The sequence below is a fragment of the Sylvia atricapilla genome, chromosome 10, assembly GCF_009819655.1.
Source record: "Sylvia atricapilla isolate bSylAtr1 chromosome 10, bSylAtr1.pri, whole genome shotgun sequence".
NCBI classification, from domain to species: domain Eukaryota; kingdom Metazoa; phylum Chordata; class Aves; order Passeriformes; family Sylviidae; genus Sylvia; species Sylvia atricapilla.
The window spans coordinates 2,444,185-2,465,066 of record NC_089149.1 but is presented as its reverse complement, the minus strand read 5'-3'; the positions used below and the strand labels follow the sequence as shown (position 1 = coordinate 2,465,066).

The 20,882-nt window shown below is 45.9% G+C and overlaps 1 long non-coding RNA gene across 1 annotated transcript in view; it reads right to left on the bottom strand.

Moving 5' to 3' along the window:
• Positions 1 to 1,117: 1,117 nt before the first annotated feature.
• The window catches only part of LOC136365334 (uncharacterized), a 39,694-nt gene continuing 19,929 nt past the window's right edge, over positions 1,118 to 20,882 (bottom strand). Inside the window, exons 2-3 of the long non-coding RNA XR_010744347.1 lie at positions 3,239 to 3,462; positions 1,118 to 2,219 (exon numbers count right to left, since the gene is read on the bottom strand). This is a non-coding gene — a long non-coding RNA (uncharacterized lncRNA). The remainder of the gene's footprint in view (positions 2,220 to 3,238; positions 3,463 to 20,882) is intronic.

The window sequence follows — 20,882 nt, the reverse complement described above, 5'->3', positions numbered from 1 at the left end:
AGCCGGGACATATCAACACCTCCTCTTTAGTTTTTTTTTGTCTCGTTCCTTCCTCCCTCTCCCTTCCCCGAAGGTATATTTGGGGCTTTTTAAAAGGACAAAAACGCTTAAGGTGCCCTTCCTGCCCACACTGAGGACATTTAACCCTGCCCTCCCCTGCAGGTGCTGCTGTCACTGCCCTCTCCCTGGGTCCAGGGTCTCCGAGAGGAGCCTGGCAGTCGATGAGGGCTCGTTCTGTGCAGGCTCCGAGGATCAGGTCCAGGGTGGGAGCTGGCTCCAGGGGAAGTCCCAGGATGACACGTTTGCAAGCCTCATTGGCATTGACCCGAACCATCTCGAGCACGATCACTTGGTGGATTTCCTCGTTTTCAATCTGCCTCTCGACCGCTGCAAAGAGCCTGTCAACAAAACCTAAAAACGGCTCCGAGGGAGATTGCTTAATGGAAATAAAACTTGGCTGGGGGTAACCTGTGGGCATAATCCTAAATGCCTTCTGGGCAGCTCCTTTGATACGCTCTAACACACACTGAGGGATCAGCCCAGCTTGTTTATCGGCCTGAGCCCAGTCCCCTTCACCACACAAATGATCCAGGGTGATGGAACCACCCTGTGCGTCCAACGCACAACCAGGCTCCTGCAGGAGCCCAGGAAGGAGGCCCCTGAGCAACCTCTTTCACGTCGCCTTCCACAGAATGTATTCTGTGCCAGAGAGGAGACACGAGAATAACTCTTTGAGGTCGCTGGGGACAAGGATGTATGAGGACAAAACACCCTTTAACAATCCTTTAAAATAATGGCTCTCCCTGCCGAACTCCTCCTGGTCCATACAGAGCTCCTTCAGATTCTGGTACTTGAAGTGCTTCCATAGGGGAATCTCCCCTCTACCACAGTCAACGACTGGGGGGGAAAAAAGCAAGGCCTCCTGCTCCGGGTTCTGCTTCCCAGACCCGCCACCTCCGGCCACCACATCCCGGGAACCGGAAGTTGGAGCATGGGGACAGGAAGTCAGAGCATGGGGACAGGAAGTCAGAGCATGGGGACAGGAAGTCGGAGCATGGGGACAGGAAGTCGGAGCATGGGGACAGGAAGTCAGAGCATGGGGACCGGAAGTCATTGGGGCGGAGCATCTGTGGGAGGTGTCAGGTGATGTCACCAGAGGAGGAGCCATGGGCAGAGCAGTAGGAGGAGCCTGACATGCTGATGGAAGGGATGGGGAGGTCCCTGAGGGATGGAAGGAGTTGGGAGGAGAAGAGGAGTCAGGAAGAAGAGGGGGAGAAGAAGCATAAGAGGGGGGCCCTGCCATGTGGCCACCTCCATCTTGTGCCCTTTGGGAGCCATCTTGTGAGGTTGGGTACAAACTACTTTGAGGAACAACCTGAGGGTTTTCAGCTGGGGGAGAAAGGTTGGATTGAGGGTTTGGGGAAGGATCGCCGGCAGCTGGCACCTTGCTGCCAGGCCAAGGGTACAGAGGAGGTTGTGGGGAGCCAGGGAGTTGATCACAACCCTGTGCTTTTGTATTTCTGTGGGTTGCTCCCTCCAACCCACCCGGTTTAGTGGATGAGGGGTTAGGACAAGGGGACTGGGAAAGAAGGGCTTTGGGGAGAGCTGGAGGAAACCGGGATGGTTCTTTTCCTACTTTCCCTTTCTCCTTTTCAGTCTCTTGATCTTCTATAACAAACAGGATCTTGATGAACAAAGGATAAAACTTGTCCCCCGAGGGGTCTCCCCTTTTTGTCAGATTAGTCAATTCAGTCATCACAGTATTCCAGAACATCACAGTTTTAACATCCTTGGGGGACACGTCTGGGAAGTGAAAAAACAACCATCTAACAAAACGTCTTAACAGATCCCGAGAAAACTTCATTCCCCCTCTCACCAGGGCAGCCGCAACTTGGTCAAAGACCTCCCTCTGCTGCGCTGACAACCGCGCACCCATCCTGTCAGCAACCCCTCTGCCCTCCCTTGCAGAAAAACAGAATTAAAGACAAAAGGGTCCAGGGACCACCTTGGAATGTGCCCGCTCCCCTGGGGAACTCTCTCCCCCTTATCCACCAAACCTGGCGACCCTGGCACTGAAAACTGCAAGGAAGGTCCCCGATCCTGAAGAGATCCTCTTGTGTGCTGGAGGGTTGGCTCTGTCCCTGGGAGCAGCACTGGCCAAAAGCAGTGTGATCACACAGGGACCGTTCACACTCCACAGACTATGAATCCAAGGAGATCTGAAATAGTCCAAAAGGACAGCCTGGTCCATGGGGGTCCTTCTAAAGGATGCCCACAATGTTGGGCCCCAGCTGACAGCTGCCGGAGAATCCCCCACAAGCCAGCCCTCACTGCCCTGCCCAGGCCAGGAGTGTCCTCCTCCAGGTCTGGCCCTGACCAGAGGGGCTTCAGGGCTGCTGCTGCTCTCAAGGGCAGCTGCTGGGACAGCACCTAGGATCAGGGCAAAGAAAAGGGAGCAGCCTTCGTGTGCTTCTCCAAGAGTTTATCCCACAAGATTGTCAGGGATGAAAAGGCACAAAACAGCATTGGGCACAGTCCTTTAAACAGGGGAGGTACCACAGGAGGGTACAGTTCTTCAACCAATATGAGATACAACAGGGAGGAGATTAAGAGGGGCTCACAATGTGACAATCAACAGGAAAGACAACGGGAGTGGAAAGGGTCATATGGGCCAATGGGGTCTCATGGAATAGGGGAATTCCTGGGAGGAGTTTAGGCAGGGGGTTGGGACAACAAGGACAGACAGGGAACTTTCTAGAAAAAGGGCAGGGATTAGGAAGGATTGGCATTTATGTAGATGCCGTAAAAGGCAGGTTTAGAGAGTGAATGACAACCAGGCAAGGGAGGAGAAAACTCTGAGTAAAACCATCCACCTGAGGGGAGAAATAGGAACATGGGGATTCGGTGTTGCTGAAGAGGTTTTGGGCTTTGTGTCTATTTGAAACTGCTTCATATATTACCTTACATACACGGAGAAGCCACACCATTTCTAAGAGCTGCCTGATTATAAAGCCTTATACTGACAGAGTCCCACAGAAATGGATGTAGAAGCAGAATCTGCCTTTGGGAACTGTTCTTGTACCCAGCTCAGGAGGTCTCTGATCTAATCTCCTGAGACAGGGTGACTTTTCATCATGGACTGTAGCCTATCCAGGCCTTCTTTTTGTGTTTTGGACATTGGGTTTCCCATTCTTACACCGGATTAACTCTGGAGGAAAATTTAGAAAAGAAGTCCTACCTGACTGGTACCCTCACCTTACTTCTCGGTCTCTGAAATTCCCGTCCCCGACCAGCAGACAGGCGTTTTCTGGATCCAAGCTGTTTTTCTTTTCCCCGGGGATTTTTTCTTCTTTTCTTCCCAGCTTTCCACTGCTTCTTCCTTCAGAGAGGTCCTGACGTGGCACCAGCAGGTGTTTCTCCTCACACTGGGCACCCTTTGTGACGGTTTTGGCTTCTTGATCTCTGCCGAGGTCAGGGTGAAAGACACAGAAAACGTAGGACTGAGTTTGGACTTGACTGTTTATCGTATCTTATCTATTTACAGACTCATATACCATGAGCTCCAATTAGCATGCCAGGAAAACGAGGTGAAATGGAGATTCTAACTCTTTCCAAGGTTATTCAAGTGATAATCCCCCAATAACGAGGTGACACCTGTATTTTTATTTCTGACCCAATAATGACCACCAAGGCCTGAAATGAGGACCTTTGTCACTCAGTTGCAGAAAACCACCTAACCCAAGAAGAAGGAGGAAGAGGGTGGTGAAGAAGGACTTAGACAACGCCCAAATCACTCCATCTTGTCTCACACGTTATTACTATATACTAAAATCTTAAATCCAAGTTTCACCCTGTGAGATCACACAACACTATTCAGTCTGCACACCCACAACCCCTGTGCTGTCACAGCTCAATCTCAGGACCCTGTCCCAAGGTCTCAGGTCAAAGTGAGGGTGCTTGCCTGAGGGTCAGCACCCCTCAGCTCAGAAAGCCTGAAATTTTCAGCCTCCAGGGTTCCAAGAGGAACAAACCATTCAAAAGGGCTAACAAAAATATGCATAAAGGAAAACACATCACCACAACTCCCCAGGAAAACTTCAAGCAAGAACTGAAGCATTAGCATTGGAAATAGGCAGCAATATTTTAGTCTCCAGATTGCAGGAGCAGATTTTTCTCCAAAGTGAACAATAAAGTCGTGGAACTTGTGCAGATAAACCAGCAGGAGAGTGATGTTCATTTGGAACCTGCCTGAGTCACAGAGCCTTGAGATTCCCCAAACCCTGGACAGATGATCCCTTGCTTGCTCCAACAACTCAGCTCTTTCAGGGTGGGGTTTGACTGCTGCCTGCTCATTCCACAGGGGAAAAGGCCTCTCATCCATCAGGCCATAGACCAGGAACTGCAGAACGGTGTGGGGTGGGAAGGATGTTAAAGCTCACTTCATTCCACCCCCTGCCATGGGCAGGGACACTTCCCACTATCTCAGGTGGTTCCAAGCCCTGTCCAGCCTGGCCTTGGACACTTCCAGGAGTCCACACTGCTTTGCAGTGCAATGGACTTCCAAGAAGCACAGACCTCTTTCTTCTTTAAACACCTTCATGATGGCAGTGGGGAAAAACCCTCTTTTGTCTCCTAAATCTGGTGCTTTTGAACTGAATATGAGAGACACAGTCCCAGCAGTGATGCAACTGCTTGTAAAGAACATTCTTACAAGAATTCCCTTCTGGAATGAGTTGTCAAACACTGCAGCTTCCACATCCCCACCCTCTCGTACGAGTCAATGTCACTGCAGCTTTCCAAATCCTCTGCAAAGACCTGGATTTCTTAACCTACTCCTTTTGCTGAGGAAAGGATTTAGTCAGTAATAGAGGATAAGTGATTCAGGATTCAGGAGGGTTAAGGACAGAGCTCTGCAGAGCAGCACTACCCCAGAAATACCTCAGAGACATTTCCCAGGTCAGGATCCAGCCCTTGGCCTGGCTGGGGAGCAGGATCACAGGGACGATGCCTCAAGGTGTCTCAGAGAATTAAAGAATTATTTGGGCTGAAAGAGACTTAAAAATCACCCAGTGCCACCCCTGCCATGAGCAGGGACACCTTCCATTGTCCCAGGCTGCTCCCAGCCCTGTCCAGCCTGGCCTTGGGCACTGCCAGGGATCCAGGGGCACCCATAGCTCTGGGAATTCCATCCCAGCCCTTCCTTACATGGAGGAATTCCTCCCCAATATCCCATCCAAACCTCCTCTCTGCCAGTCTGAAACCATTCCCTGTGTCCTGTCACTCCAAGTCCCTCTCCAGCCCCTTTAGGCAACCAAAGCTGAAGTGACCACACAAGGAAAAACCTTTTCAAAATCCTTTCACCACCACGAATTTCTGCCATTACAAAACCAATGGGTTTTATGCTCAGTATTTTTCAATTTACATTCCACAAGGGCCACAAATAAGGGGGGAAAAGCCCTCATTTTGACATCTACCACTCAAGTGTGAAAGTAACCTTTAGCTTTAATAATTTATTCAGGAATCATCCCGACGTTTTTAATTAGCTAATGCCTCACTAAGATCTGCAGGCCCCAAAAGAACGTAATAGTTCTATCAGCCAGCTCTGGTTTAATTTCTCTGGTTTTAATGTAGCACACCATCTCCCAGCCCACATCCCAACTGTAATTAGCATGGCTAATTACTGAAGCTGGATGAAGCATGGTTGCAGTTGCTATAATAAGTATATTTACTGTATCTCGAAGTACATTACTGATATTACAGAATTTATGATGAAGGCACAGCAAGGAAAACGCCAGTGCCATTGAATACTCATGGGACTGGCAGGGAGGGGGGAGAAAAAAGGGATTTTTATGGAAATAGCAGATCTCTCCAATGAATTAGGTGATTTCCATGATCCTCAAGTGCTTATGAAATTTTTGTTACATAAAAATCTGTTCACTGAGGGGGGGGAAGGAGGGGAGAGAGAGAGAGAACACAAAAAAACCTCTTCAAACAACTGGTAAATCACCACTTTAAAAACAACTGTTATAAAAGGGGAAGAAAATGTACTTCACAAGCTTTAAACCACATCACAATATTACTTCCTTACAGAGAGCCTATAAAGTTCAAAACCTATTAAAAATGGGTTTCACATCTTTGAGATTCGATAATAACTTCCAAAGATGTGAAATCCCTTTTTAATAGGCTTTGGATATTAACAGTAACATTTCCCTATAGGAAGATTAGAGCTGAATTTACAGATCTCCAACGATTTCAGAGCCAGTCAAGCAGGCAGAACTTCCCTCACCCTGATCTGCACCAGGGATAAAGACACTGAACTCTCTAAATTTGTCTTTCATTGATAAATATTAATTCCTGTCAAAGATCACTTCCATAAATGGAGGGATATTCACTCTTTGCAGCTGGATCATGCTCTCCTGGGAGAAGCAAATGTAGCCATATAGGTTAATTGGAAAAAATCCAAAATTATGAGTTTAGCAGGTGGTGCTACAACATCTCAGACATCCTACCGTGATGTTCACCAAGCACATTGAACAGAACCTTGGTTTTTATTTAAAATATTGAGCAATTTAAACACAATCTTGGCAAGGAGCACGTGCTCACCCACCACTGTTTAGTGAAAATAAAATCTAGGGTTTATTGGAGAATCTTTGGGTTTTATGTATGGAAAAAACTGCAGGAATGGGCTTGAAAATTGCAGCATTTAGGGTTCTGAAGCTAAGCTTAATTAATAATATTTTTTTCACCTTATTATTCCAACAGGAATAACTTGGAATTCTCAGCCTCACAGAGGGGAGGGATGTGATCACTGACCCTCTGCTGATCCTCCTGCAGGTCACTGCCCCAGCTCAGCCCCGTGCATCCTGTGCTCAGGAAATTCCCCCTGTGCCCTGCATTCCCAGCCCCTCAGGCTGCTCCCCTGCCTCCCAACACAAAGCTCACATCAGCAGGAATACAGAACAAGCCATGGAAAAAAAAAAATTAAAAATCCCCACCTTCTGCTGATTCATTTGCACAGGATAAAAATGCCACTCATTTTGCCAGCATCATTTATTTTTTCCCCCTGATCAGACAAGTCAGATCCTATTCCAGCTGGCAGAAGAAGGCCTCACCTTTTCACGATTTCTAAAATAAAGCCCAGTGTGAGCAGCTGACAGTGTGAATTTCAGAGCGACAGCAAACACTGGCACCACTTAAACCTCACTATTCCTGAAAATCACCCATTTGTTTGGTGGAAGCAAATGCAAGCAGATTTGCCAGCTGTGCAGTTCCACAGAGTTTTCGTGTCCGTTGGGGATTTTTTTTTAAGCTGTTTTAGTCATGAAGCCCAGGCTTGAGCTGTTATGGAGCCTGCCCAGGTCAAAGAGAATTTTTGCAATGACTTCAATAGGCACTGGATTAGGCTCCAAATGAACTGAGCTTGATTAACAGCAGAGCTGCACTTGAACCTGATCTTGAGTTGGTGTTGGCACTTCAGTGGGCACTTCTTCAGCAGGGAGAGCAGCTGCTGAAGAGGGCAAAAATCAAAGAGCAATTTCCTCCACAATACGACTCATCAGGGAAAAAAAAAAAAAAAAAAAAAAAAAAAAAAAAAAAAAAAAAAAAAAAAAAAAAAAAACCAACCCTGGAAGAGATCAGCTTTCCCTGAATTCATTCAGCCTTCACTGCAACAGGCACAGGAGAGGTGATTGAGAATTTGAGCTCTGTACCCACACACCTATGAACATTTGTTGCCCTAAAACTCCTACAGTTTCATGGGAAATCTGGATATTGGCATCTCTGATTGGTAGGACTCTGCATTTAAAATGCAATTTCATTAATTTAATGCTGTAAAACACTTCTTCCCTTCAGGCACGCAACTTGACTTAGACTTGGCAAATAATTTAAGCCGCCAAAGTTGTGTTTTTTTTAAATTATTATTTATTTTTTTTAACAACCAGTGTTGCAGCCAGGATCTGAGGAGCTGCTCATCCCACCACACCACACTGTCAGGTTCCAATCTGGCAGAGGTCTATAAATGGCCCTGTGTGTGCAGGATGAGTAATTTCCCTGCCTCACAAGGGTGGCTCAGACAATACTGCTGAGCAGATGCACAGATTTGGGGGCTCCAAATACACATGTCCCTCTGACAGCTCAGGGACGCCCTGAGCCTGTTCACATCTCACAGCTTGCATGGTTCCAGGCTGGCCTTCAGACATGCAAGGGAAACTTGGCCAAAATCGCTGGAATTTGTGAGGAAAACACACACCTGGGGTCCAGCTGGGTGAGGGGCGTGAGGGACTCACCTGGAACCAGAGTGAGCCCATCATGTCCCTTTCTGCTGCTCTGTCACACCCCTTCCTCGACTACAATCACCAGGATCTGCTAAAAATCCCCCAAGATAACCAATATTCTCCCTCCATCTCCCTCCATCTCCCTGGTGGGGCCACATCAGGGATGAGTTTTCACTGGGAGGAGCAGAGCTCTGCCTGGGCACAGCCTCTCACCTTCACAGACCTCTCTGCCATCCTTGGAATTAATGCTCAGCCTCTCCTGCTCATTTCCACTTCATTCTTCTCTCATGAGAAACATTTCCAAGATGGTCCACACTAATGGATGTCCCGAGCCTAATGGCCTTAAGGTGAAAGAGGGAAAGTTAGATTTGATTTTGGGATGGAATTCTTGTGGCACAGGTGCCCAGAGGAGCTGTGGCTGCCCCTGGATCCCTGGCAGTGTCCAAGGCCAGGCTGGATGGGGCTTGGAGCAGCCTGGGACAGTGGGAGGTGTCCCTGCCCATGGCAGGGGTGGGATGGATGGGATTTAAGGTCCCCTCCAACCCAAACCACTCTGCGGTTCCACGTGTGCCCTGGATACCTGCTGATTCCATCTATGACATAGAAAACAGAACTATATAATTAATATTATTTGCGAGAGGATCCTTTTTACTTGATCTCTTCCAACCTCCTTTTTCACAAGGAGCTGACTGCAGCAAACATATTCCATAAAAAAACCTTCTACCTCCTGCGTTCACGTAACAACCACCCAAATAAAACATGACATGAACACTTAAATAACCCACCCAATGCTAATAACTGCTTCTAAAGAAACACCTTTCTGAATTATTATTATTTCATCTAGTTCATCATTTGTAGTTATGAGTCGTAATTCTGGAATTCTGGAAGTTACTCTAATTTCTTTTTCTGAAAAATATGAAGTTCAATTTATTTGCAGAAGGAACCAAATAGAAATAATGACTGATTAATACACATCTGGGAGGGAAGCAAACAGCACAAAATAGCTCTCTCTCCATGCCTGTGGATTCAAATTTTGACTTCATTTGCTGCACTGAGAGGTTCTCTCGAAATAAACAGCAAACAGCCAAGTTCACTTGGAAGGAGAATTTCAATATACGTGTTTGCTGAAGAGTGTAATCACATCAGAGGCTGAACTACATGAGAGGGAATACTTCCATGGGTCACAGCCCATTCTGCAGCTGTGTTACTCCACATAAATTCAGTTTATGAAACACCTCCTGTGGGGCTGAAGCCGCCAGACTCGGAGAGAACTCCCAGGACAGGGAGAGTCCGTAACCCTGAGGGCATTTGATACAAAACCTGCAGAGATACAGTGAGTTCTGATAAGCTCAGGAAATCCTTCATGGCCAGCAGAACCCTTATCTTTCTCCTTCTGATTATGAATGGCTACTGTAACCACGGAATCCGTGTCAGACTGGTTAAAAACATTAGGAAAAATCTCAAGAGTGACCATCTCGAGTTTTGCCTAATCCATTGAAGAGTTAATTCCTCCAGTCCACAACAAAAGAGTTTGCAGTGAGATATAACTGAGCTGAAGAAACCCACTCCAATCTAGAGAGTACAATGAAGCCCCTGACTACACAATTAAAATTCTGAAGCATCACACACCTTCCCTCATCCCTGGAACTGCCCAAGGCCAGGTTGGATGGGGCCTGGAGAAACCCATGGTTGTGGAATGTGTCCCTGCCCATGGAATGGGATCACTTTAAGGTCCTTTCCAACCCAAATAAGCCAGTGATTCTCTGATCTTCCCACCATCAGAATCTGCAGCCTTTAAATCCCAGTTTTCCCCTCCCATTTAACGCTGATGTTCCCTCACCTTGGAAGGGAAGGGTTAAACCCGGAGCACAGGCTGCAGATTTGGAAGGGAGCACCGTGTTCTGCAGGGAGGCCAGGGGAAGCACATAGTTCATTAAATAATGTGAGTAGCAATGAGGGTTTACACAAATCAAACAGGGGGTTAGGTAATTGTGATGTTGCTTTGTGCTGAACCACCTGTCAGGAAGCACTTCCAGCCGAAGACTCAATCTGCCGCAGAGCCTCCAGATGATTTCTAATTAGCGCAAACTTCAGCTGTGCCACGGAGCCAACGGATTGGAAAGAGATCTGGGGGGTGTTTTTTGTCGATTCTTTCACTCTCCTCCTCCTCTCAGCATCGTGAAAATGGCTTTTTGTCTTCCAAGCTCCTTTATCAGGAATGCTAAGGGATGCAGCACACTCCTCTGAGGGAAATGTCAGCTGTTCGTGGAAATGGGGAAAGGAAAGCCCAGCTCTGCAAAACCAAAGAAGAGTCCTAAAAACTCCAGTTTGACACCAAATGGAATCCAGAAAAGGTTCAGGCAGTGCAGGCCAAGAAATACCACTTATGGATTTGGGGGGTTTTGTTTAAAAATCAAACCTATTTTTAGTGGTTACCACAGGTACTGTGATGCTGTAACAACAGAACAGCCCAAAAATCCCAATTCCCATTCCCCCTAAAAAACCACGTTATTTCAAGGTGCAAAGCTGAGTAACTCGGGGTGGTCCTGATGAAAGATGACCCCAATAACTCATTTCACAGCGGCAGCAGCAGCATCCCCACAGCTCCTCATGAGCCAACTGCTCAACAAAACCTGCGCTGTATCCTCTGAATTTTCTATGCCTTTATTGTTTTGTGAAGTAATTACAGGAGTCTGGGGCACCCAGACATATTCAAAATTAATAAACCGCTCCCCCAAATCTATTCAACCCATTATTCCACAGCAACAAGAAACCAAAAGGGCAAAAAGGGTTCAAAAGATGGAATAAGAAGGTCCAACAGATCCCAGAAAATGGCTTTTCCTCTGACTCTAAAGGCCACACAAGGCACGTTCAGACCAGGAGTGGTTTCCAGCTGGGAAGTCTCAGGTCTTACAGGCTGCCCAGGGAATGGTGGAATCACCACCCCTGGAAGAATTTTAAAAGTGAGTGGATGTGGCACTTGAGGACACGGCTGGATGGTGACCGTGCTGGTGCTGGGCTGATGGTTGGACTTGGTGACCTCAGATCTTTTCCAACCTTCATGATTATACAAAGCTGCAGAGATTCAAGATTTTTTTTTCAATTTCAAGAAAACATACAGAGACAATATTCCTCACCTTTAAGCTCAGAGGAGAGGTTTAAAACACTGGATAGAGCTTAATTTTTTTTTTTCCCAGTAGCTGAAAATACCCCTAGAAATACAACCAAAGCTGTTTGGATGAAACACAATCCTCGCTGCCCATTCATCCATGCCTGGAGCCAACTGTGTGCTGTGCTGCTGAAGCATCCCTAACACTTCTGCTGCACTCCTTTTTGCCTTATTAAAAATAAAATAATGATAAAAAAAGGATTAACAACCAGGCTCGGGAACAGCTGTTCTAATGAAACTTCTGGCCACAATAAAAATGGGAAACAGCACAAGTCTCAAAGCCTCAGTGTAACAAGAAGTGGCAGAGAAGTACACTTGACAAAGAAGGTTAGCACAAATTTCAGGGTTGAGTTTAATCAGTGGGGCAAGGAAACTCATTTTGCTCACAGAGTTACCCATCTCAGCAGGAAATCACTTGACAGAACAACAGACACCATCTGACAGTGGTTATCCAAGTAATACTCTTTTTAATTATAAAAAAGTCCAAATTCCTTAAATCTGTGTGATCTGCCTCATCCAGGAGCACAGAGAGCACCGAGCAGCAGCAGGAACCAAACTGGGGCACCCCAAAAGCTCCTGTCCCCCCCTAGAAGCAATGAGGATGTGTGTGTGTGTGTGCTCCCAGCCCCCCTGGAATGATTGCTGGTGGTCATGAACTTGAGAGGATCTCGCACTCAATGAATCTCCAGGCACGGGCACAGCATTTGTAAATGACCTCACCAATTTCTCCTCCTTCTTCTCACCATGCCTGGCCACCTGGAATTCGGGTTTCCAGGCCTGCTCAGAGCAGTGAGAGGGGTGATGAATTGCAGCAACTCTCACTGTGGCTATTTTGGCATTCTCCCGACAACCTACAACAGGGGCTTTCTAATTAAAGCTCGGCAGAGTGAAGCTTCTCTGGTAATAATAGATGTTGTGTGCTCTGCTGGCTGGGGAAATCTGCTCCAAGTGAAGTTCTGGGCTGTCTCTCCCAGAAAACAGACTGGGGAATTGTTTGAACAGCTCAGCGTGGAAGTTCCCACATCCCCAGACACCTTCCTGGGAGAATGTGACTGGGTTTTGAATTGGGCTCTGGCCCATCCAGCAGGAAATGAAAAGAGAACACCTGTGATGAACAGAAAATGCAACAGCAGCAGCTCCAGGCTGATCTCTGGTTCCTTAGGTGTGAGAGCTGTAACCAGGAACCAAATAAAATCACAGCCCCAGCTCCTGGCTGTGCAAAGCTGTCCCAAAAATCAGCTGGGACACCCTGCTGGAATCCTGGCAGGCTCCTTCTTTTTCCCCCCACCTTCCAGCACCTCTCATCGGTTAGGAGGTTGATTCATCCCAAAAAACTGGGGCAGAAAAAGAAAGTTCAGCACAGAAATAAACACCATAGAACAAGTACAAAACACCCATTTCAACAGGTGACTTACAGTTCAAGAAAACAAAGAATAAAATGCAAGCCCTACCCTCACCCTCTTCCCCCCCAGGAAGTTGGAAACTAATTACAAAGTTTGGGATTTTTTCCCTTTTCCCAAGCCACGTGCTGATCTGCTACAGTTAAGTTTAAAGAACTGTCAGAGAAGGGTCAGTCCACAAACCCTCATAAAAAGCCCCTACATCATCCCACAAAAAAACAGCTTCACACAATTTGTAATAAAAAAAAACTCCTTTATGATTATTTTCAGGCTGCTGACTTGATAGCATCCATATAATTCTTGCTTTGTGACAAAGCAATTCTGAATTTGCCAGAAGTTCTTCACTTAAAAAAAAAAATAAAAAATCCAGGATTAAAACTACACAAAATGATGCACAGCAGAAATTTCAGCTGTACTAATGAGTTACAGCTACTGGAATTAGTTCAAGGAGGTCTGGAACAAACCAGTTGTGCTCAGTCTTTATCTTCCCTTTCACTCCCAACAAGGTATCATAGTCCAAACACGTTGAAGTGGGAGTAGAAACACAAATATTAGAAATGGAGAATAGTAGAAGTAAAGATGACAGTTGCTGATCTCTTCAAGAAAGCTTTTAAATGGGCTCTTACAGGAAATTATTCCACCTACCACATAAAGCAGCACAAGCTTGACTCTAAGAAGCAGCTGACGCTGAATTTTAATCATTTTCAACCTGGGTAATTATTACAGAAAATGACTTACAAGCTTCAGAAATTAATCAACCCAAACAGCAGCTTGCCATTTTCAGCTGTTCCCAGGAAATGCTCCTGCTCTATCTGGGAAGGCCAGAACAGGCAGGAACAGCACACAAACTCCAGTTTTATCTGGGAAGGCAGAACAGCAGCAGCTGACACCCCGCACAGAGCTTTGGGGGCGATGGCACCGTCCTGGCCCATTGGCAATCCTGGTTTGGGGGTACCAGAACGGCTCTGGGATGTTCCTGTGCACATCCCAACTGCCCCAGGCAGCTCCAGGAGTCCCATCCTGAAATAATGCTGGCATTTGGGTGCCAGGATGCCGCCACAAACCCAGCTGCAACAGCTCTCAGCTCTTCCATCCCTGCACAAAGGGCAATTCCGAGATGTAAATAAGGTTTTCTCGCTGCAGGAGCCAACTTTTTCCCTCGGCCACAGATTAGGGAAACTCTGGAATCCTTGGAAATGGTTTCACAGGTTCCCCATCACGTTGTCAGGGAGAGGAGGAAGGAGCCAAACCACAGCTTGACAAGGACAGCTGGAAACCGAGGCTGCATTAAAGAACTTGCACCAACACCAATTCACTCAAGGATGAAGAAGAATGATGCAGAGCTCAGCTCCTTCACCTGGCACAAACCTCCCCTGAACCCTGGGCTCAAACCCTGCATTTCCAAACCACCTCCTTCCTTTTGGGGCTGGGAGGGTTTGGACTGTAATTCCGCCAGCAGCAGCCCACAGGCAAGGAAGATTTCTGCCTTGTGAGGAAGATTTCTACCTTGTGAGGAAGATTTCTGCCTTGCACAGGACAATAACCAGGAGTGACAGAATTCTTTTCCCACCACATTTCAGCTGCCAAATTACACAGGAAACATTGCTACGATACCACAAGGCAAGAGAATTATATTTAAAATTATTCAACAGGTTCTACCACCAACTCTTTGCTGAAGGAGGGACTGCCCAGCGTGAAGATTAAAACCTCCTCTGGTTCTGGTCAACTCAATATGTCTTTATCCTTTGTATTCTCCATTGCCAGTGTCTAGGAAAAATAATAACCTCTGCAGCAGATCCCGATCTCAAACATCTGCAGTGCTTCATCTACACACAGAAATCAGCAGGAGATAAAGGAAACTTTTGTCAGACTGGCCGCACTTAGGAGAATCCGGCAGAGCTGGAGAAACAAGGGTAAAAGGATATAAAAACTTTCGCACTCAGAGAGGCACTAGATGAGACCAGTATCAAAAGTTACCATCATTTTTCTTCCAGACAACATCTCAAGCACTCGTGGAGAGGGACAGGGAGGAGGTGTCCTTATCCAGCATCTCAAATTCTCCACTGGGTAAATAAAACACACCCTGGCCCATCCTGCCTCAGAAAGGCAGGTTCAAAATACAGACAGCACTTTCCAAAGAGTGATGAAGTGATAAGAATGAGCAGAATCAGATTCTCCATGGTCCTTTTCCTTTCTGCTGCCAAATTTGTGCACAGGGAGAGAGAAGATGTGTGACATCCACTGGGAGACAGGGAGAGAGGAAGTGCAGGGAAAACAGGGAATGTGAAGATGAGGAATCCTCCTGAAGGGCAAAACTTCAGCAAATTGTTGCTCAACTGATTAAAAACATCACCAAAAGGTGGGAATAAATAACCAAAACAAGAAACACCAACGTTTTCTGTAACCACAAGCCAAGCTCCTGTTTTCTCCACAGGAATGAGAAACCAGAGCTTCGCACCACTGATACACAGGGGAGGAGTAATGCACATTTTTTAAATCTCAGTCTCAAATTAAAGTGCATTTTGTGCCTGAAAATGAGGTTATTCATCAGGCTTTTTTTTTTTCCTCCTCCAAATCTGCATACGTTAAATAACAACACATTCTATTCCACAGCAGGTAGCAATTATCCAGTTAGTGCCTACCCAAACTGAACCTACAACTTTTAAGGCAGAGCTGACATCCATTGTGCTTTTTCATAACACCCAGCACACAGCTGAACCCTTGGAAAGAGGGATTTGTTTCCAAAGCAGCAACGAAATCTGAGTTCAGGTCGGAGCTGCCATAAAACCAACAAACACTATTTAATTTGGGGAATGAACCACAAGAAATGGGAAGAAAACTTGCCCACAGATGAGCAGATTCTCTGGTGATAAAGTGCTGTGGTCCAGTGTCTCCTGGACCCGTGTCCCGCGTTGCCTGGCCACTCCTGGGTATGGAATAGGTACAATTCTGTATCCTGGGATACGTCCCCAATGCTGTGGGGTTTTGCAGGAGCATGAACGGTGATGAGGAATAAAAAAAGCTGCTTCACTTCCCCACACACGAACTTTGCTCTGGCCCAAGACCCAGTAAAATACTTTGCAGTATCTTTGTGTTGTGACAGATTTATTTCTCACCCAATACACTATTCTGAGAGGACCCAACCCTGACAGTCTGGGGCTTGCATCACCTCACAGCACTGAAAATTCCCCCTGACTCCTGCAGCTCTGCGATTTATACAAGATACTCATTCTTATCTACAGAGAAAAGGTTATAAATTATCCACCCTTCCTACCCCACTCTGTCTTTATTCTGCCAGGGGAAGGTCACCTCACTTGTTTACGTCAGAGAGAGCAAAGTCACAACGAGGAACAGACAAACCTGTGTGTACACACAGCCTTAATCCCCTTCAGAACCCCAGATCCACTTAAACCACTCTTTATTAATTTCTATTTTTATATTCTTTAGGGAATAACAGGGGACATCCTGAATAATGTATATTATTCCACGTCCTCTGCAATGCCAAAAAAAAATGAGACTGTTTCGAGATACATTAAGTAGCTTAGTACTGAGGCATGGGAACACATCAGCAAAGCCATTCCACTGAACAGCGGGGAAAAATCATGGACACGGCACTGAAATTAAGAAAAAGAACTGGAAAATTCTCCCACATAGTGATTGTTCAGGTCAATTAAAAATAACTGGCAACTCTCAAAGCTGGAATGTGCTGGTGAAGTTTTTGTGGGATGCACAAAACTGGAAGTTGGGAGTGGAAGCTAAGCCAGGGAAAATGCTCCTGGGCACGACCTGAAGAAGCCTGGAGAACTCCCCACCTGACTCTGGTGGGTGTTGGGTAAACCCCCTCTTCAAAACCCAATATTTCTTCTGCAACAGTCAAAAACAGACTGGGGAAAAAAAAAAATTGTTTTGAAAAGTGTTCCTTCCCCTGAACTGCTCCAACCTGGACATCTCTTAAAAAGACATTGTGTAAACCTTGCCCATCTGATGCAGCTCAGCCAAAAGGATCATTATTTCCAAAATCAGGGGAAGGAATGGCTGTGCCATGTGTTTAATGGGCAGCTCCACAAGGACAACAGGGGCATTACCTGGTGGATAAATCACCTCATTAAACAGAGCAAGATGCACCAGGAATTGGAGAGCAAGGCCCAGAGTTGCTTTCACCCAGCACAAGTTTTTGCAAGAACATCATTAAAATCAAATGCAATCAGGATGTCCTGACTCCAGCAAGGTTTCTGTTTTGAATACTGATGTGTAATTAAATTACAATATATGTTTCTCATCCAAACAAAGTTTATGTTCATCCTGCACCAAGCTGCTCATCACTCTTTCACTTGGTCTATCATTAAGCTCAGGTAAAAGCAAAGGGTAAATTCCTGGAGTGAAAACACAGGTTCATTACATTCCTTAGGACTGAACTTCCTGCCATCCCACCAATACACACTGAATTTTCCTACCAGCTGCAAACCTCAAAGCTCAGATCGTGCTCTTACATAAACATTCATCCTTGACCAAAATGCAACCACCCATAACTTAAAAACACACAGATTTTGCGCTTTTCCTCAATATCAGACTAACCCTTGCACCAAAACCAACGTAATTTCCCTCACAAACTTCCTTGGATTTTGGAACGAACTCTTTTCTTTTTCCCCATGCAAGGTAAGATCCTGTTTCTCTCCTCTTGATGTGCATTTGAATTTCCTCTTTAAATTCATGAGGTTCTCGTTTCTGAAGGGCCACCTTGTTAAATCTGTGTTCCACAGCCACAAGTTGTGACAGCAAAAAAGAGAAAGAAATCCCACCAAGTCTCTTCTATTAACAGGTTTCATCACATTATATTCAAATTAGAAACTAAGATGGCTTATGAATATTTCCTTTTGAATTAAAAGACCAGTTTCTGATGTGAAATTGAGTTTATAATCATTCAGAGCTTATCTGCACAGCTTGGTGTCTTTGTCCTTCCTTAAATAAATAGTCTGTGTATCACATACCTGATAACTGTCCTGGGACTTAATCTGCAACTCAGCTAAAGTTCCCTCCACACAGGGTTTGATCGTTAATCTCTCCTCAAATTTTCATACCAAATGGAGGAGATATTTTAGAGGTATTGAACCTAAGGAGGAAAAAAAAGTTCTTTCCCTCCTTTCCAAGAAAAATTTTTAAAAAAGGAAGTCATTCTTGCCTTAACTTTTGCCCGCTTGAAGTCACAGCCCGTTTTTAAACTCCGTGGATCACTCTTTCCTCTGGCAATTTTTCCACTGGCATTTGTGGCCACAGCCATTGCCATGGATGGGACACCATCAAACCTGCTGACCTTGGCCATGGCTCATCTGCAGGAAATCAATTCCTTTCCTAGCTCTGGGGCTGATCTCCAGCTCCTCAAGACAGACTCTTCCCTTATACACAAACTGACCATTTTATCATTACGAGTTTCCCAAGAACAACTCAACAAGAACACGCACTAAGAACCTGAATTTCCCTCACTCTTGCATTTCCCTGGACCCAAAAGCAGGGGCTGCTGACTGAAATGAAAGTCCCAGGCACACCTTTTGTGCCGGAACAAAACTCTTCTCTTCACAGAGGTTTCATGCACCCACCTCTTAAAATCCACATCTCTGAGACCATGAGTCCTTCTTTAATCTCCAAAAGCATCACCTTGCTCCCTTTGATTGGGTAATTCCTCCTCTGGATGATGTGCAGCTCCTGCCACATCTCCTCTCCTAAGGACACCATCAATCCACCTTTCTCAATCCACACCATTTCTGACCCACCTTTCTCAACCCACACCATTTCTGACCCACCTTTCTCAACCCACACCATTTCTGACCCACCTTTCTCAACCCACACCATTTCTGACCCACCTTTCTCAATCCACACCATTTCTGACCCACCTTTCTCAATCCACACCATTTCTGACCCACCTTTCTCAATCCACACCATTTCTGACCCACCTTTCTCAACCCACACCATTTCTGACCCACCTTTCTCAACCCACACCATTTCTGACCCACCTTTTTCAATCCACACCATTTCTGACCCAGCTTTTTCCTCACTTTATCAAAGTGCTTTGTAAAAAACACACAACCCTGCACTCACCTTTCTCTCTCCAGCTGAACTCTCCCAGCAGACCAACTTTTCCTCTCCAAGGGTTCTGACCATGCCTCTCCCCATTAACCTTACATATCTGGTTAATCCTCTGAAGGCTCTTCATTACCTAATTAACAGCATTTAAAGTCCCATCTCTCCCACACTGTCTACTGGTGTCTCCTGGTTACACACACAAAGGCCAAATGGAAAATAATCAAAGAAAAATATCAGGACTGCTCTTGGTTCAGATTTATCACCCAACACTTGGGTGTTGACTTACACTTGTCCATATGAAGTAGAACTGAATTAGGAAAGGCCACAGTATTTTTTCCCCCTCTCTTTTGAAACATTTGAAATTATTCCCTGTTCCTTCAGGTTCTCCCAGGCAGCTGACAAGCATTTAAATCATGTCTCATGAGCAAATTGAAAAGCTGGGAGGAGGAACATGTGTAGGGATTTGAGGAACTGAAACAAGGAGCAGCTCTGCAGGAAAATGAATTTAATTAAAGTTACTCATGCAGGCTCTCAGCCTTAGAAATCTACAAATCTGGAAAATCATTTCCCTTTCAATTAAGTTTGTATTTGTCATTTTGGGAGAGATAAAAACAAATCCCCACTGAGCAGGTTTTCCAATAGTGAGAAACTAGGAGAAATTCGTAACATGGAACTGTGAAATGTTTAATAAAAGAAAAATTCAGAAAGGCCAGTGAGGATCTCCAGACCTCCAAGTCCCACCACAGCCAAATGATTCTTTTTTTCAAGTTGAAAGTACAGCTGTACCAACTGGAGATGTTTCAAGGCAATGTCTGTGTTATATGACTAATACCCCGAGGAGGACTCATCACCTCACTCCCACTTCTTATGCAATCACTGCCAAAAAAAAAATTAAAAAAAAAAAAATAAAGGGCTCTCTCGGAGGGTTTTCTAGAACATCTGAATTAAACACCTGAGCTGAGCTGTCCTCTCAGCCCTTTCTCTTCTACAGAACTGTGTGGAGCCTGCAGAGACCCACCTCCCACAGCCAATATCCACAGCCAAATGGATCAAAGGGCCAGAGTGAGTGGAAATTATGCTGCTGATGCAAAGTCATTTATTTCAGAACAAGTTCTGGATGAGTCCATTGAGCTCCTTCCTGAATATTCACACAGGGAATCCTGACAGGCTCCTTCAGTGCTGCAAACTGGGGGGAAAGACTCTTCTAGGAGTCCCAAGTTCACTCTGTTATAACCAGAGAACCAAACTGGTGGTGATGCCATCCCTGAACTCCACCAGGCCATTCCCTCCTCTCTCCTCACTGACACTTGTAAGGCTGAACTCCTGATTCCCAGCCTTCACAGGGCTGGTATTTCTCCTCCACACCACGGAGAGCAGCAGTGAATGATCTGATAGTTCTGCACGTGCTCTGAAAATCCAGCACTAATTCCAGCCAGGGGCATCAAGGGCTCCAACTCCCTCCTGTTCAGACCTTCCCGAGCTGGTTTGTGGTGATCACACACAGCAGGAACAGCCCCCAGCACTCCCAGATGTGGCATTCACAACCTTCTGCAGGATCAGCTGGGTGTTTTTCAAAGCTGAGCTTGAATGAAATCAAAGGCAAAGAGAAGGTTCTCCGTTTTTCCCCCAGGCAGAATTCCCACTGAGCTCCAGCGAGGACTGAACCAAACTCCTCAAGAGCTGATTTGAAAGCAGGGATCCAAGGCTGGGGTTTATCTGTGCACACACACACAAAACCCCACACTCTGCTTGACCTGGCAGGGAGTTATTCATTCCGAAGGAATCCAAGGCTGTCACTAAAAAAAGCTTCAAAGGGTGGAGAGGAATAGATATTTTACCTGTTCACCTCGGGACTGGGAGTGAGAGCTGCTGAAGTTTCAGTAAACCACAGACAGAGCCAGTCTTCCCTGCAGGACATTTAAAACCTTTCCCTTTGCCACAAGGGAGGGCCACTTGTTAAAC